This window comes from Saccoglossus kowalevskii, chromosome 14 (genome assembly GCF_978046115.1).
Source record: "Saccoglossus kowalevskii chromosome 14, keSacKowa6.1, whole genome shotgun sequence".
Classification (NCBI taxonomy): Eukaryota; Metazoa; Hemichordata; class Enteropneusta; family Harrimaniidae; genus Saccoglossus; species Saccoglossus kowalevskii.
This window is the reverse complement of record NC_140654.1, coordinates 31,611,586-31,629,738: the sequence shown is the minus strand read 5'-3', so window position 1 is coordinate 31,629,738 and position 18,153 is coordinate 31,611,586. Positions and strand designations below refer to the sequence as shown.

Sequence of the window (18,153 nt, the reverse complement as noted above, 5' to 3'; positions counted from 1 at the left end):
GTATGTCACCTTTCTTTCATACGTACGCAGGATCCATGCAGAGCAAAATAAACATTGGGATATCGTGATGAGGAAATTGTTTTTAAATATCATTAGGTATGTCAACGAGGACTCAACAGACTCAGGACTCATGAATTTATTTATGCATATTTATGTAATAATTTTTAGTACACCGTAATGAAATTAAAAGTTAAAAATAAAATTAGCTGCTGCGTTCAGTAAGTTTGATATTTACAACATGTCTGAGTGAATGATGGTAATAAATGTGTTTTTATCATATCAGTAATAAAATCAGGAGGTTTATTGCTAAATAAAAACATAGTTTCTTTCTTTCTTCTTTGTAAATGAAACAGGAGACCAGAAAATGAATTACATCCTCTTGTGAGTTTGGATTCTGATCTGTTAATGCAAATATTTGGTTTTTAATAGAAAATATGTAAGTATCGTCCTTGACTGGATCCACTTGTCACTAACCGATATTACACCCACGGTCGGCGATCTATTTTAATATCAGATAACTCATATCATTTAGTTTCATTTCAAAGCTTTAGTACAGCCCCATGCATTTCATTTAATGAAGCATGTTTACAGTCCAATACTAAATTTGCGAAAAATAAAAATCCTGCCAAAAAAAAAAAAAATCCTGCTAAAACCACAGGTCTACTACGGAGCTGTCATTATGAATTGAACCACAGTGTATCAAAAAAACAACAAGTCTTTATTTGTAGGAGGCCCATGTTGATGTACACATCTCGTACTGTATTACTGTCACATGTATCATCACCTTTGATTTTGAAAAGGCAAGAGGATAATGCAGATGTTAGCTTTGCCAAAGGCATACACATCAACTCAATAATAAAGAAAAACTTACTATGTTGTATTGAAAAAAAATTAAAAATGAACAATAAGTTTGTCAACAGCAACCTGGAAATTAACTTCAAACTACAGCTTTTAAAGTGACACTTCAGATAGACTAAGTGTAGACACAAATGCTCTAGAACTACTTCAACTATGTTACAAATTTTAAGAGGCTCGATATTGGAAAAAATACCAAAAGAGAGTCCACAAAAATTTGGATGCAGAAAATTATGTACATGTATCTTGATGAAAATTTGTCATATGATCAAAATATTACTGACTGTGTGTGCATCAAGCAAATTATCCGAATCAGAAAATGAAAACAAAAAACAATAAGAAACTTTTCTTCACCCCGAAAGGGGACTTAGGCCGAGGAACTTCCGCTGCTTTCGGTGCAGTTTTGTCGACTTCAATGCGGACAAAGCAACCGAACTGACTTGTCGCCTGACCGACTTTTAGGCCACCATACACTTCCACTCCTCTCCCATCTCTCTCATCGTTGCAGAAAAAAACGCGGGACAGCCACTCTGGACAATATGTCATTACAGTTGTCTGGGCGAAACTCGCTTGCCGCTACCCATCTCTCGTATAGCTGTGTAAACGTCACATCTCCCTGGCCAACGTCAATTGCGTACCAGTCTACAACAATACCTCCGTTTTACCTCTGAACTTTCATGCTCACGTATTTTGGTGGCGTGGTCGCCATGTTGAATCATTTATGACAAAATTGGCATGTTTTGAGACAATCTCCTTCCCATAGGTCTTTGCGTTTTACGTAACGCGCTTCTAACTGTGCGGAGTTTGGTTTTGAGATAGTCCAAAACGAGATTTACGAAAAGTCGGCGCTTTGCAACAATATGAGTCGGCAAGTTCCGGACTGAAAACCGATCTGTGAAGACTCGGCGTCGGAGACTTTTTTTTTTTTTTTTTTTTTTGAGAACAGGCGAAAACTAATGCGCACGCGGATACCATCCATAAAATTAAGTCGGTGTGGCCTAAAATAGAGAATGACAGAATTGTTTTATTGTTGGCATCAGGACTCGTCTGTGCCGATGATGTGGTTGTAGAATTCAAGAAAAATACTTATGAGTTGCAAAATGAATCACCACAAAATTAATCGATGAAGTGAAAATATACGTAGGGTGACATGTTGCAGTGATAAACTAATTAATGCATTCAAGAGACCACGATGAAATTATCCATTTCTGCATTTCGTAACGTGACACACAGAATGCACACCCTATGCAATCCGAGTACAGCACCAGCAGTGGTGAGTGGCAGAGTGCCTATGAAAGAGGCAGGCTTCGGAGACATCCAGTGATCTTGTTTCACGATGAAAATTGACCAAATTTTGTATATACAACTGTAATTTTCATTTTTATCGAATTTACATACAATCTGCTATTTTTTTTATGAATCCGCTCCTCTAACAACCGAGTCGAATGTTCAAATGATGGACAGATTGTAGAACACGCTAAATGACATTAAAGTTACCGGTATTAATAAATTGTCATGATTTTTTTCAGGACGGACATGAAAATTGATTAGGTCTTGCGAGATATTTTAAAGGAGTTTTCAACATTTCCAGATCTCATTGTACATATATACACTCTGGTAGAAGTTTGCGCCCGGAGTACATTTCAGTTTGATATGTTTGAATCTTGTTTTTAATGTAACCAGAATTAGAGAGATTGTGCGTTCGCCCCGACTTTTTACTCACTTCCCTATGATTGGTCCAGAACTAATTGTTGGCACCAGCAATTCTGATTGGCTGCCTGTTTCTTTGAAACCATAGTTGGGTATGTTTGTAACTTGCTGCCCCAATCACGACACTTAATTGTACGTGATCAAACACTGTAAAGCGGGGGAGTCGTCACTTGCGCATGCGACAGACGGTCATAGCGTGTCGCGTCTTCCCAAGGGCCTATGAGTCCCATATGAGGGTCGGCAAGGGGTATTTTCGTAAGCAGTAATCAATTGTTTTTATTTTCGTTTTATTTACCCATTCCCCCTACGCTTCACAACTTTCATCTCGACTGAGTTACAAAGTATGTACATTCACAGTAAAACGAGTGCCATATGTTAAATGGTCCCGCCTATTAATTTATGTCCATTTCATGAAAAAGGTTTCGTAATTATTTGACAATTAACCGAACATGTGAATTCCGAATTCATTCAAGTTGGTTTATTGTTTTTTCTTTTTTTTTCAGATGTCGCCTCACTCCATTAACTCATTCCAGGGGGCGTAGTTTTACGAAGGTTTATTTGTGTGATTATAAGAAGAATCCGGATTAATACACTCGCGAAGTAATATCTTGTATATGTGCATAACTATATACGCATATTGTTCAATTATAGAAGGCGTTTGTCACAAGTCTCCCGTGAACATCGCCGAGTTTATATACCAATTATTATAACATACCACGTGACTAGATTAATTGTTCACTAATTATATTTATATACAAGTACATCCGAGTCAATGCCAACTCATAAATGTGTTGTTTTATTCAGACTCATGCCGACACGATGGATGTGTTTTGATCGGTGAGTGAATTGCGCCCTCACGTCTGAAGGTGTTGGGAAATGACACTGTTCTATTTCGATCAGTTGAGTTTGGAGATAATTTTGATTGCGAACCTAAATGGCGACACTTTTACCATCATGTAAATACAGTTTCAAACTTGTTTTGATTATGTACTGTCTATCCCAGCGCGTGTGTATGTTTTTTGTTGTTTTCTGTTGAATGCGTGAGAGGGACGACGAAGACATGATCATATTTCACTGATTTTTTGTGTATTTTTACATTTTATGTTTTTTTCTGATTTGTTAATTCTTACTTGGTTTTACGCAAAAGAAGTCAACAAGTTAACAATTTGTACTACGCGGGGTATCGATAAAATATTGCGAATTACTGGAGATACATGGTTGCGTGGACAGGCAACAGAACATAAACAAAACCTAAACAGAACCTAAACAGAACATAAACAGAACATAAACAGAACATAAACAGAACATAAACAAAACCTAAACAGAACCTAAACAGAACCTAAACAGAACATTAACAAAACCTAAACAGAACATAAAGAGAACATAAACAAAACCTAAACAGAACATAAACAGAACAAGGAAGAACAGCATCGGTCTGAATGTCTAGTACAAAATACTGAAAGTACTGGAGGGATTTCTAAAATAAATTCCAGGTGGTTCTTGAACTTGAGTGATCTGGCCTTACTTAGTTGGTTATTAATCAAGCCAATAGTGTAACATCACGATCGTGATTTAGGTGTATTAACATGCCGTGAACAATTTGAGAAAAGAAACCGATCTGTTTGTGAGTCTATAGCTCGAACAACCATACACGAAATATAATTTATGCTGGAAATTGAGTTTTGCATCTGTAATCATTATTTTGATTTAAATATTTATATCAATTTGTTCATTTAAATATTTATATCAATTTGTTCATTTAAATATTTATATCAATTTGGTCATTTAATACTATACTCATTAATTTCAAAAGTATAAATACTCACATAAACCTCATTATTGAAACCACAACATTTCTGAATATTTTCGGGTTGACCTGTGTTGAATAATGTGTTGCACTAGAATGGTTTATCGTTTAGTTAAGTCACAAGACAAACTGGAGTATCGAAAAGTACAGCCCATAATATCTTTAGAAAATTTGTTTCGTCTGGTGACATTTCATCTGGACGGCGTGGCAGAAGACACGGTGAGATAAAACGCCTAGAGGGCGCTGTCATACAACTTTCCGACACAGGATATATCAGAAAAATCAAGACAAAGCTGCTCGGAGATAATGTACGTTCACAGTCCCTCACTCAATCACCAGCTTATTCTGTAAACAATTGAGCATGGTTGCCAAGGAGTTGACAGCTGAATACAATGAGCACTGGGAAGCCTATATCAATGAAATATGTTGAACTTCCGGTCCGACCAATTTTACTGGTTTGTCGAGGCGCCTGCTGTACGTACTACTTAGCCAGTAATATAAATACAACGTAATGCTTCATATACCAATTATACACTACACATCTTATCAAGTACAGTGTTCAGAATATGCTGGATTATTTCAGTCTCCAAATGTGCTATTTATTTATTTTATTTAGTTGTTGCTACGCTTTTACATCAGGGGCTCACTAATAAGTAATTAGAAGCTACAATAAAATTATTGGACAAAAAGCACATACTACATAAATGAAAAAAGAAATAGACAATTTAAAACTTAAAGGAAGTACAAGAAATGAAACTTTTAAAACTTAAAGAAAATACACACAAAAAAAGAATCTTTTAACTACAGGAAATAAATGTAATCTACATAATCTTTTCTATAATCCATGGCATCAATAAGAAATCTTTTCACAGCTCTATCAATTTCTCCACATATCTCATAATTGTAATGCTGGGTACTATCGCCTAAAAGGAAACATAATAATGCTTTACCCTTCGTAATATCTTCATAAAGATTTGTTTCACCATTTTTACATAGGATATGACTAATATTTGTCATCATATTATCCCTATGTTCTTTGTAGCTTTCACACTCTAGAACAAAGTGTTGTAGAGTTTCATCACCTTTCTTGCAGCATGGACATGTACAGTCACTATTGACATTTGCCCACTTTTTTTTTCTCAAACGCAAGGCCTAGGCTGTATGACCTTGCTTTGAATTTAAGCTGGGCACCTTTATAATTTTCAACTGGTTTTAAATATGTTTCACAATGCTTTATCCCAGTTTTAAATTATGTAGTGGATCAGACTTGATTTGTTTGCCATGTCTTTTCTCCACTTATCTTCATCACATTTCCAGGGCATTTTAATTTTCTGCTTTCTGCTAACTTGATTTTCATCTAGATCGACACTTTTTATGATATCATGAATACATTTTGGCCAGTTTCAGAACATTCTGAAAGTTGTGTTATTTTTGTTATTTTCATCATTTTGATCATTCAAAACATTAAAAATAACTTTCAGCCATCTAGAATCTGATATATCACACAATCTTTGGTAATATTTTAGTTTCATGATATCTAATCTACACCTCATTGTGAGCAAGCTCAGACCACCAAGGACAGCCTCATTTGCAGTATTTCTGCATGCACCAAAAATAATTTTTTCCTGTCGTACGCTGCATATTTTCTAAACTCTCCATATTTGTCCCACTAAGTATCAGGATTTCCCAAGCATACTCTAAATCTGGCCTTAATACCTGGTTCCATAGTGACAAACCATATTCTACTCTATTAATATTTCCATAACTGGAAATAAGGAATTACATTTTTTACTATTATTTTTGTACAGTGGGTGTGGTCGAAAAGGTTACGTGAAAACCAGTAGTCTGAATATTTGTGCTTTTTTTTGATTTTCCAATAGACCACTCTCCATGTTTGTCAACTCTTTTGTTTGTGATTAGAACATTAGACTTGTCTTCATTAATTGCCATTTTCCATAAATTACAAAATTTGTTGGTAATTCTTAGCATTGCCACTAGTTGACTTTCATTAGGTGCAATAAGTACTATATCATCAGCACCAGCCATTAATTAGTACTTCATTTAAGTAACCCCAAGTAAAGATTCATTAAATGTAAAGTGAAAATAATAATAGAGCCAGAACACATTCCTGTTTTAAACCCTCGTTCTGTGTAAAGTAGTCAGTATCGATATCACCAAATGATATCTTACTTTCTATGTGGTAATATGTCTGTTTTATGACTCTCCACAATTTTCCCTGTATACCATTCATACCGTAGAGTATACCATAAGCCGTCTCTCCAGATGGTGTCATATGCTTTTTTGAAATCAAAAAATGCAAATAAGTATTTTTATTTTTGCATTTGCGTGCTGCAGCTATTCTCTTTCGAATAAATATTTGGTCTGTAGTGCACCTGCCCTTTCTAACGCCACCCTGAATTTTACTCAGTGTTTTATTTTTTTCTACCAAGGTACTTAATTCATTTACAAGTATTCTATTATATAATTTCCTACAACTGAACTTAATGATATACCCTGTAGTTATTTTTAAAAAATATCATCTTTTTTTATGCAATGGTATTATAATACTTTTCCCCAATCAGCTGGTACTACTTCAAGATGTAGACATGCATTAAACATTATAGTCAGTGAATCAATGATAACTTGTCCTCCTCCTTTAATGATTTCATGTGTGATCTCATCCGGACCAGCAGCTTTGTTATTTATTATAAAATGAGAAATTATTTTAGCAACTTGATAATCTATTACTAATATATTTTGCAAGTTTTGCTTGGAATTGTGATCATATTCAGCTACAGATTCTATTACTTTTTTCACAAAATTATTTCTTTCTTCACCAAAGGTATCTTCATATAATATTTGGCTACGTTCTCCCAAATGTTCCCAGTACTTGATTAATAAAGACACTTTTAACTTTATCCTTTTCTATCACAAGATTCATTTCCTGGTCAAGCACAGCAGTTGAATAAGTCCTCGTTTTAGGACCATTGAGAACATCTCAATATTTCTTACTTGATTTCCCATCTGCTTTACCTATCGTTATGCATTGTTTAACCTTGGTTTCAATTTGATTTTGTTTGATAATCTTTTGAACATAATTTTTAAGTATTTCTGCCATAATTTTTGGCCTTCATTATCAGAATGATTATCATTTTCTTTAACCCACTGCCTATGTTTTCTGTTAGAATCTTTTCTCTCATTTATTGCAGTTTTAATTTCTGCATCAAACCATTGTTTACAGTTCTTCTTTAATGAGCTTGAAAAAACGGCTATCGCTGGAGCTGCTGCTGGTGGATTCTGTGGTTGGGACTGTCGGTCGGTAGATGTTAGTTGTTAGTTAGCTGGAAGTGGTGATGTTTGTTCACGGAGTATCAAGGACCCATAAACGCCCATGGGTTAAAGAACGAATTTCCAAGCCATGACATTATCACTCGTGGAACCATTAGTTGGGAACTGTCGAGTAGGTAATTCTACAAGTTGTTGTCAGATGCTTATGAAATGTTTGAAAGTTGCCTTTGATACAAAGACATTCCATAATATTATTGGGGAAGATCTTGATCCAATTTCCATTGAAAGCTACAAAAAAATGATATATCAGATTTGGTGTGTGTGTGTATTTTCATGACATTTTAGGATAACTAAGGTCGAATTTTTCATCTGGGTCCGATTGCCACGGAGATAATGAATTCTATATCGTAAACTTTCGCTTGTAGAGGGCGCCATCCATATGTCTCCCGCAAACATCACGTCTAAATACCAATTATTGTGATCATACAGCGTGATTAAACCCAATTGATTGTTCACTAATTTATCTAACACATCATTATTGATGAATGCACACATTGTTTGGGTTCTTGGCGACACGTTGATCCTGCATTGGTCGGCGAATTAATTGCGCCCTCACATCTGATGGTGTTGGAAAAGGTTATGAACTCTGATGTCATTGAAGACATGCCGGATTCCGTTCGCGAATACCACGTGATCACTAGAAAATGTTACGTCGGCGTAAGTTGTGTACGGTAATTACACCAGCGTTTCCTACAGGAGGTGTAACGTAAATTCTAATAATAGACCCGAATAATGCATACAGTGGCACTATTGAAAAATAATTCAGTACCATATAAAATGTGATAAATATATGCACACATATATAGTCGTTGGAACCCTCGAGCAAATTACTTTTAAGCTCAATGCTGGAGCCAATCAGCACATTTCGAGTTTAGAACGGTAATGAATTTATAACATGAGAGTGGTCACCCCCTTCCAAGTAGATTTGTAATGCTCTATATTTAAACACCTGCATACCGAGTTCACATCTGTTTCATTTTACGCCGCCGTAAGTTACACTAGCGGATCCCGAAATTCGGTAAAGGGGTGGTCCTATAGACGTGGCCCAAGGCCACGTTCGCGCACCTTTGGTGGGCTGGGTTTTTGGCGCGCCTCCCCCTAAATCCGCGTGTGAGTTACGCCAACATAAAAAACACAAAGCATCAGTGAGCCTTAAATTTGTATTATGCACACAAAGATTAATATAGCAACTTATTTGCAGAATAATATATTTGTTTTAAACTTTAAAACTTAGAATATGAAGATTGAAAAAAACGGCCTTATCTACCAGATATATAAAGTGCACTGATCTCAGCTTTTAATATAATTTCACCGTTCCCTCGTATTTTACGTTTATATGTCAGCATTCCATTCTACAATTATCGGATAGTACAGGATTAGTAGTGCGAGTGTTGTAAGTGACATGATAAGCGGCTTGAGTTCAGATTAGCATTGAACGCCGAGAGATGCAATCCATATTACACCAATGCAATACGAGCCCTTTAATCCTCTCTTTTGTCGCTGTTTACTTTCGTTTCTCGAGTCAATAACATTTTGAGCAACCTTTTGAGGTATAATTTTCACCGGAATACGGGTAAGAACCGCATATAAGAACCTCGCTCTGATTGGCTGACACTACGAACTGGCTGCCTAGCACGCTCAAAATTCACCTCACGCATGCTCACTTCACTGTTTTCGTACCAGAATCGTAGCGAGAATGAAAATAGTGCAATGTAATGTGATTTTTACCATCGCTATTTAGGTTTTGATGAATATCTGACTAAATCCATCAGGTAAATCACGTTCATTAGAGAAATATCTCTTTATATGATTGCCAACTAAAGGTCACTGACTACCCTTTGGTGTTTTTTCTTCAAAAGGTTCTTGACGCATCAAGGTTCTATGTTTCCGCGATCAAAAGCCTGGTATTGATTCATTCATATTTACTCATAAGATCATATATCAACTCCGTAGATCTATATACAATCTATAATATTAATAATATTATTCTCTAATTTCATATTTTAATATCAAGGTTCTTAAAGTACCATATATTGTATCAAATATAAGGTTCTTGGAATTCTATGCTTATTAATTCAATTTAAATAATATTTTAGTTTTGTAACCCCACATATCAATTTAATAGTTACATATACACAATCTATAATATTAATAATATTACTGTCATATTTCATATTTTAATACCAAGGTTCTTAAGTTACCATATATTGTCCCAAATATAAGGTTCTTGGAATTCTGTGCTCATTAATTCAATTTAAATAATATTTTAGTTTTGTAACCCCACATATCAAATTAATAGTTCCATATACAATCTATAATATCAATAATATTACTGTCATATTTCATATTTTAATATCAAGGTTCTTAAGGTACCATATATTGTACCAAATATAAGGTTCTTGGAATTATATGCTTATTAATTCAATTTAAATAATATTTTAGTTTTGTAACCCCACATATCAATTTAATAGTTCCATATACACAATCTATAATATTAATAATATTACTGTCATATTTCATATTTTAATACCAAGGTTCTTAAGTTACCATATATTGTCCCAAATATAAGGTTCTTGGAATTCTGTGCTCATTAATTCAATTTAAATAATATTTTTGTTTTGTAACCCCACATATCAATTTAATAGTTCCATATACAATCTATAATATTAATAATATTACTGTCATATTTCATATTTCAAAATGAAGGTTCTTAAGGTACCATATATTGTACCAAATATAAGGTTCTTGGAATTCTATGCTGATTAATTCAATTTAAATAATATTTTAGTTTTGTAACTCCTCATATCAATTTCGTAGTTCTATATACAGTCTATAATATTACTGTCATATTTCATATTTTAATATGAAGGTTCTTAAGGTACCTTATATTGTACCATATATAAGGTTCTTGGAATTCTATGCTTATTAATTCAATTTAAATCATATTTTAGTTTTGTGATCCCACATATCAAATTAATAGTTCCATATACACAATCTATAATATTAATAATATTACTGTCGTATTTCATATTTTAATATCAAGGTTCTTAAAGTACCATATATTGTACCAAATTTCAGGTTCTTGGAATTCTATGCTGATTAATTCAATTTAAATAATATTTTAGTTTTGTAACTCCTCATATCAATTTTGTAGTTCTATATACAGTCTATAATATTAATAATATTACTGTCATATTTCATATTTTAATATGAAGGTTCTTAAGGTACCTTATATTGTACCAAATATAAGGTTCTTGAAATTATATGCTTAGTAATTCAATTTAAATCATATTTTAGTTTTGTAACCCCACATATCAATTTAATAGTTCCATATACAATCTATAATATTAATAATATTACTGTCATATTTCATATTTCAAAATGAAGGTTCTTAAGGTACCATATATTGTACCAAATATAAGGTTCTTGGAATTCTATGCTGATTAATTCAATTTAAATAATATTTTAGTTTTGTAACTTTTCATATCAATTTCGTAGTTCTATATACAGTCTATAATATTAATAATATTACTGTCATATTTCATATTTTAATATGAAGGTTCTTAAGGTACCTTATATTGTACCAAATATAAGGTTCTTGAAATTATATGCTTATTAATTCAATTTAAATCATATTTTAGTTTTGTAACCCCACATATAAATTTAATAGTCCAATATACAATCCAAAATATTAATAACATTACTGTCATATTTCATATTTTAATATCAAGGTTCTTAAGGTGCCATATATTGTCCCAAATATAAGGTTCTTGGAATTCTGTTCTTATTAATTCAATTTAAATAATATTTTTGTTTTGTAAACCTACATATCAATTTAATAGTTCCATATACAATCTATAATATTAAAAATATTACTGTCATATTTCATATTTTAATATCAAGGTTCTTAAGGTACCATATATTGTACCAAATATAAGGTTCTTGGAATTCTATGCTTATTAATTCAATTTAAAACATTTTTTAGTTTTGTAAACCCACATATAAATTTAATAGTTCCAAATACAATCTATAATATTAATAACATTACTGTCATATTTCATATTTTAATATCAAGGTTCTTAAGTTACCATATATTGTCCCAAATATAAGGTTCTTGCAATTCTATGCTTATTAATTCAATTTAAATCATATTTTAGTTTTGTAACTCCTCATATCAATTTCGTAGTTCTATATACAGTCTATAATATTAATAATATTACTGTCATATTTCATATTTTAATATGAAGGTTCTTAAGGTACCTTATATTGTAACAAATATAAGGTTCTTGGAATTATATGCTCATTAATTCAATTTAAATCATATTTTAGTTTTGTAACCCCACATATCAATTTAATAGTTCCATATACAATCTATAATATCAATAATATTACTGTCATATTTCATATTTTAATATCAAGGTTCTTAAGGTACCATATATTGTACCAAATATAAGGTTCTTGGGATTATGTGCTCATTAATTCAATTTAAATAATATTTTTGTTTTGTAACCCCACATATCAATTTAATAGTTCCATATAAATCTATAATATTAATAATATTACTATCATATTTCAAAATGAAGGTTCTTAAGGTACCATATATTGTACCAAATATAAGGTTCTTGGGATTATGTGCTCATTAATTCAATTTAAATAATATTTTTGTTTTGTAACCCCACATATCAATTTAATAGTTCCATATAAATCTATAATATTAATAATATTACTATCATATTTCAAAATGAAGGTTCTTAAGGTACCATATATTGTACCAAATATAAGGTTCTTGGAATTATGTGATAATTAACCATATAAATGGCTATTACAAATATTCTTAGTATGTTTTAATCTAGGTTAATCGACAATAAGTCTCCTCAGACAAAACAAATTTCACTTAGTGTCACAGTGGTAACACCTCCTAGGTGCAATCAACATGGTTAGATACATTGTATCCACATCAAAGTGTGAACTGTCTTGGTTGCGATGCGGATGCTGTTCCTGGAAGAGATAAAAAAATTATAGATAACAAATTGAAGACTTTTGTTTAAACATATGTACCCTCTGCAATACCACAATATTAACTGCACGCTATAACATATGTATACTAATATTCAAAACTGAATAAACCTTTTTTTTATTTCAGTATTTCTCTACAAATTACAAAAAGAAGGCAGAAGAATTTACAGACTATCTGCAAACAAAAAGATTCAACTTCATAAAGTGCCTTGAATAGAGGGCACATTTTTTGTAAATAATATATAATATAATATACTTTTTTTTACTTCTGTATTTCAATTTTTTTTTTGTATAAGGAATTCTATGATTTTTTTCTTTGAAGTATTTTTTGCCATTTCCATTTTGCCATGTTTTTGTGACTTCTTGTTAAAAACTGCATGTCTGATTGCTTTGATATTATACATATAGGTACTACATGTGGACTGCTGTCATATTTGTTCATTTCATGCTGATAACTTTGATTCTCCAATTTTGATGAATATTTTTGTAATTTTTGGTAAAGTGATAATTTTGAATTCTTGTTGAAAACAGCAAGTCCGAATCGATTGCTTTAATACTATACATATTTTCCATTTTCTAATGATATCTTCAGTTCTTTAATTGAAATGTGCATTGTCAACAGCGGAGCTATCTCAGCCGACAGGCTGCTTGTTCCTATTATTGGAATCAACAGACCAAATTTGAGTTGACTGTTATTCTTTTATTAAGCATTTAGTCCCTAGCCAAAACAAAATATATCAGATGCCATACTACTAATGATAAGAACTCCATTGTGTACTCTATATTTAATATGTCAATAAAGTATTACAGTATGTCTTTAAAGATGCTACTTAGATTAAAAAGAAAGCAACTACTGATATGAAATAAACCATAATAATATACTCTCCAAGAATTGTGAATTGCACAGTTCAGTAACTCAATATATATAGTATAAATCATAATTTCTACCAAAATTTGACAAGCAAATTTTTTATCAAAAAAATTGGCTAAATAATATTCCTGCATAATTACAATGATTCAGTATACAATAAATAAATAAAATATTTGATTTATATGTCGTATTGATAATGTGCTTCTAATATCTTTTTTTTGTACTATTTTGGAATTTTATACAACTCATTTGTTTTTGTAGTTTTTAAGTGATATCTTCTAATGTGTTATGTGTGATGGTCATTCTGTTCTGATAAGATGTGCACATTAAATACTGATTTACATTACTCTGTGATAACAGATTTTACACTGTTTTTATTTAAATTCAACACTCATCATTTGGACTAATGGACAAATAGTCAGCCCTAACTTCATGATATTTTGTAAGTTTGACGTTGGTTCTTTGAGTTAAATAATCCTGCTTTTGAAGTGGTTACATTTTTGGAGTTGATTGTATTATACATGTTGTTTTATATTTTATGAATTGTCATACTTTATATGGGTTGGAGTACAAATAAAGAACAAATTAGGAACACAAAAGGTGTGAATGTGTTTGATTACACTGAAGAAGGCACATAAAACAGTGTGTTAATCCAGAGACCGGGTAAAATGATAAATTCTTTGTTTCTCTGCATGCTCTTCCGGCATAAACATGAAAAAATTCCATTTAATAGGAGATGTCTATGCTAAGAAAAATAATGCTAGTTGCGTTTTTTTTATAATTTTTCATTTTCTAGATATTTAACTTTTCATTAATTTAAGTGGTCCACCGCAAAGGATTATGCATAAATTATGACATCATATCCACTGTTGTGAGAAATTGATAAAAAAGTTGAACTTCAAATTGGCTTATAGTTTATAGCCTGGTAGCTTACATGTACCGGTGACGAACACGCATATAAAATACATGTTGTCATGACAACTAACTGAAAATATTCATTTTTGTGTTTATTGTTCACAATTCATTGATCCAAGTAGGTTATACAGTTTTTTTGTGTATTTCCATTATTATATTTATATACATGAGTAATATGCACACCAAAATTTAAACTAATTTGACTCGGTATCTCTCAATTTTCACAACAGTGAATATGATGTCACACTTTACCCACAACTCTTTGCTGGAGAATCAAGATGGTGGACTACATAATACTGATTAAAAGTTTAATATCAAGAGACTGAAAAGTGATATAATGAAACTGTAAATTGCTTTCTCCTACATTGTGGAGTTCTTTTTTCTAGAAGCATTATGTTGTTTGCCATGACTTCCCCTCTAACAGCTGTGGAAACCTAAAATCCAGTCTTCAAACACACCTACATTATAACATTTTGCATTGAAAAGGTTAACCAGGATTATGAAAGAAGGTGTGTGCTTCGGAGTATGTGTGTTATAAATTGTAGAAGTTTATGTTGTGGGTCGATGATTTTAAGGTGGCTCATCATTTTGTAGTTAACAACAAAATACCATTTATGCCCTGCTTCATTTTACATTATGAACGGTATAATGCAACTATTTTTTTAATGTGAAATATCTCTGAACATATACCCCCACTACTGCATGTGTACTGAAATCAGTATTGGAGCTCGTTGAGTTGGCAGCGAATGTCTTGGATTGTTCGTTCAGGGCTATTAACATAAACATGCCCGCCATTTTGTCAGTGTCGGAGAACGCCTTTACAAATAGTTTCAGACAACTGTCACCGTCTATTCGTGAAAATGGGTCAACGAAGCCATGCTAGGGGACGATGTACAGTGTTGGCTGGTGAAAATATAATGTATCTTGATCGTTGTCAAGAACTATTCCAAAAATATGGTTTACAAAAAAAGATAAGATTCACTTTTTGTCTATGACAAACCAAAGTGAATTAATTCATAAATTGTTAAAATACATCATCAGTCGTTTTGTGGTAACTCCTATTGCATTAATACACAAATCAACATTGTTATGCAATTTAATACCTGCTCTACAAAAATGTTAGTAAGTTTCTGCCTCAAAGAAACTACACGGTCGTGTACATCACATATACAGATGCATCATTGACAAATGAATAATATAAAACTGTTATAAATCATCTGCTACATATAAAATCGACTTAATGTAAAAATTGTTGAGAAAGTTGGTCATAAATCGCATGGAACCGGGAAATAAGCATTCTTTCGTGTGAAACAGTGACGTATTTTGAGAAATTACATAGAGCACAATGTTAAAGAATTATTGTGTTTTTGCCACTTTTTAAAACCCAGATTTTCGAAATAATTGAGAACACCAAAAAGTACTTCATCGTTTACAGCCTACAGTATAAAATATGACATATCATCTCTGTCTTAGGAACCTCAGGTAAAGGCACTAGAATTTTGACAAGATGGCCACTATCCATAAAAATAATACAATCATAATTTCCTCGAAAATTAAGCTGGTGGCTTCAGTCAATATCCTTTATATTGCTCGAAAGTACAATTTATTGGAAAATAAATAAATTCTGTGTAATTGAAATCATGAGTAGGCTTCTACCTTAAACTAAATTGATTAGCTCGTTAAAATCAAGGATAAATTATAGTATGCGACCACGTACACTAGTTTTTGGGTATATTTGTTAATCTATGTATTATTCCTCTTACTGTAAACTATTTACCTAAGCTATATAAACTTTCAGATACTTTATTCTTAAAACTTATGACCAGATTTTTTTTTTTTTTAGTTGGTATTGTTAATCAAAAATGTATAGTCACCGAACTACATGAAGATAAAGTTTGTTGAGCTCGTTGTCATGATGAAAATATTGCATCAATTATGTTCGTGTACGAACAAATCATGTATAATATTGGTGGTTGTCACGCATCATTTTATAGCTCCACCTTATCTATCCGCCTTCATTACTATTTCATTTCCAGTTAGACAAACTCGTTCTTCATCCACTATACGGTTATTTGAACCCCGTTATAAACAAGAGTATTACGGAAAGAGGGCATTTTCGGTTGCTGCACCATAGCTCTAACGCACTTCCCAGATCCTTTTGCCTTGCACCTAATTTGTCTGCTTTTCTCAACTAAAAATGTTATCTTTACCATATAGTGTGTTTTTATCTGGTTTTAATGTAATCTTATTTTTCTGAATAATGTATTTCATAACTAGTTTATGTAAAGCGCATTGATATTATATGTTTTATCTAAATTAAAATTAAATTAAAATGTGTATTATAATAATAATCATTGAAATGTTCTAACGAACATTTTAGATAATTTTACGCTACAGGTTTGCTTTAGATGAGATTAATTGTCTGGTAGTAAATGTAGGAGTTATGTTTTTTGCATTGCACAAAATTGTAATATGCCCACGTTACAATTGTGAAATTTGTTAGATTTGTATTATGTTTCCATCTGTCGGGGATCACGTGAACATTGCTTTCAATGTTAAGAATGCGTATTGTGAGATGCTTCTGGCAATTACTATATTATTATTTCGATAAAAAATGAAAACTGCGTTCTATCGATGTGTAATATTATACTCAATGAAAAGCGGCCCCAACCAATTAATTCTGTGTGGACTAGATATCAACATTACAAGACTCTCATTGTACACTCTACCAATAAATGTTTACTTACGATCTTTGAGATGCATTTATAAGAAAAAGAAGAAAAGTTATTCAAGTTGTTTTAGGTCAATGTGATGGTCAATTGAATTTAACACGTATAGTAGAGAAGATATAACGTATCGACAATCTGAATGTGCACGTACCAAGTGATTTCAGTGAAATTTAGTAATTTTCTCAGATTTTCATTCGGGCGAGCAAGTTTGGTTATCATGATTATGTCACGTAAAATTTAATCACCCCGAGAAAACCGCACAGAGACTGCTGATATATGTCGACAAAAACATTTCCATATGTCGTACTTACGGCATCGTCATTCGGTCTTCGATTCTATGTGTCCTCTTATATTATCAAATATAAGCAGGTTCTTATACTACCAAAATTCATACACATACATGGTTCTTACTTTTTGTAATAATAATAATTATTAATAATTGGTCGTGTTAGATGACTACTTCTTGAAGCTATTCGTATCATCATAATTAATAATGAAATATGATATTTCCTTATTATTATCTAAAGAAGGTTCTTATACTACCGAAATTCATACACATACATGGTTCTTACTTTTTGTAATAATAATAATTATTAATAATTGGTCGTGTTAGATGACTACTTCTTGAAGCTATTCGTATCATCATAATTAATAATAATAATGAAATATATTTCCTTATCATTATCTAAAGAAGGTTCTTATACTACCGAAATTCATACACATACAAAGGTTCTTACTTTTTGTAATAATAATTATTAATAATTGGTGGTGTTAGATGACTACTTCTTGAAGCTATTCGTATCATCATAATTAATAATGAAATATGATATTTCCTTATTATTATCTAAAGAAGGTTCTTATACTACCGAAATTCATACACATACATGGTTCTTACTTTTTGT

General features: G+C 32.0%; 1 long non-coding RNA gene across 1 annotated transcript; it reads left to right on the top strand.

The window, feature by feature from the left end:
• The first annotated feature begins 9,388 nt into the window (after positions 1–9,388).
• LOC146734683 (uncharacterized) lies at positions 9,389–14,206 on the top strand. Its single transcript, XR_014931573.1, has 2 exons — positions 9,389–9,492; positions 12,864–14,206. It is a non-coding gene; the product is annotated as an uncharacterized LOC146734683 (long non-coding RNA).
• The last annotated feature ends 3,947 nt before the right edge of the window (positions 14,207–18,153 follow it).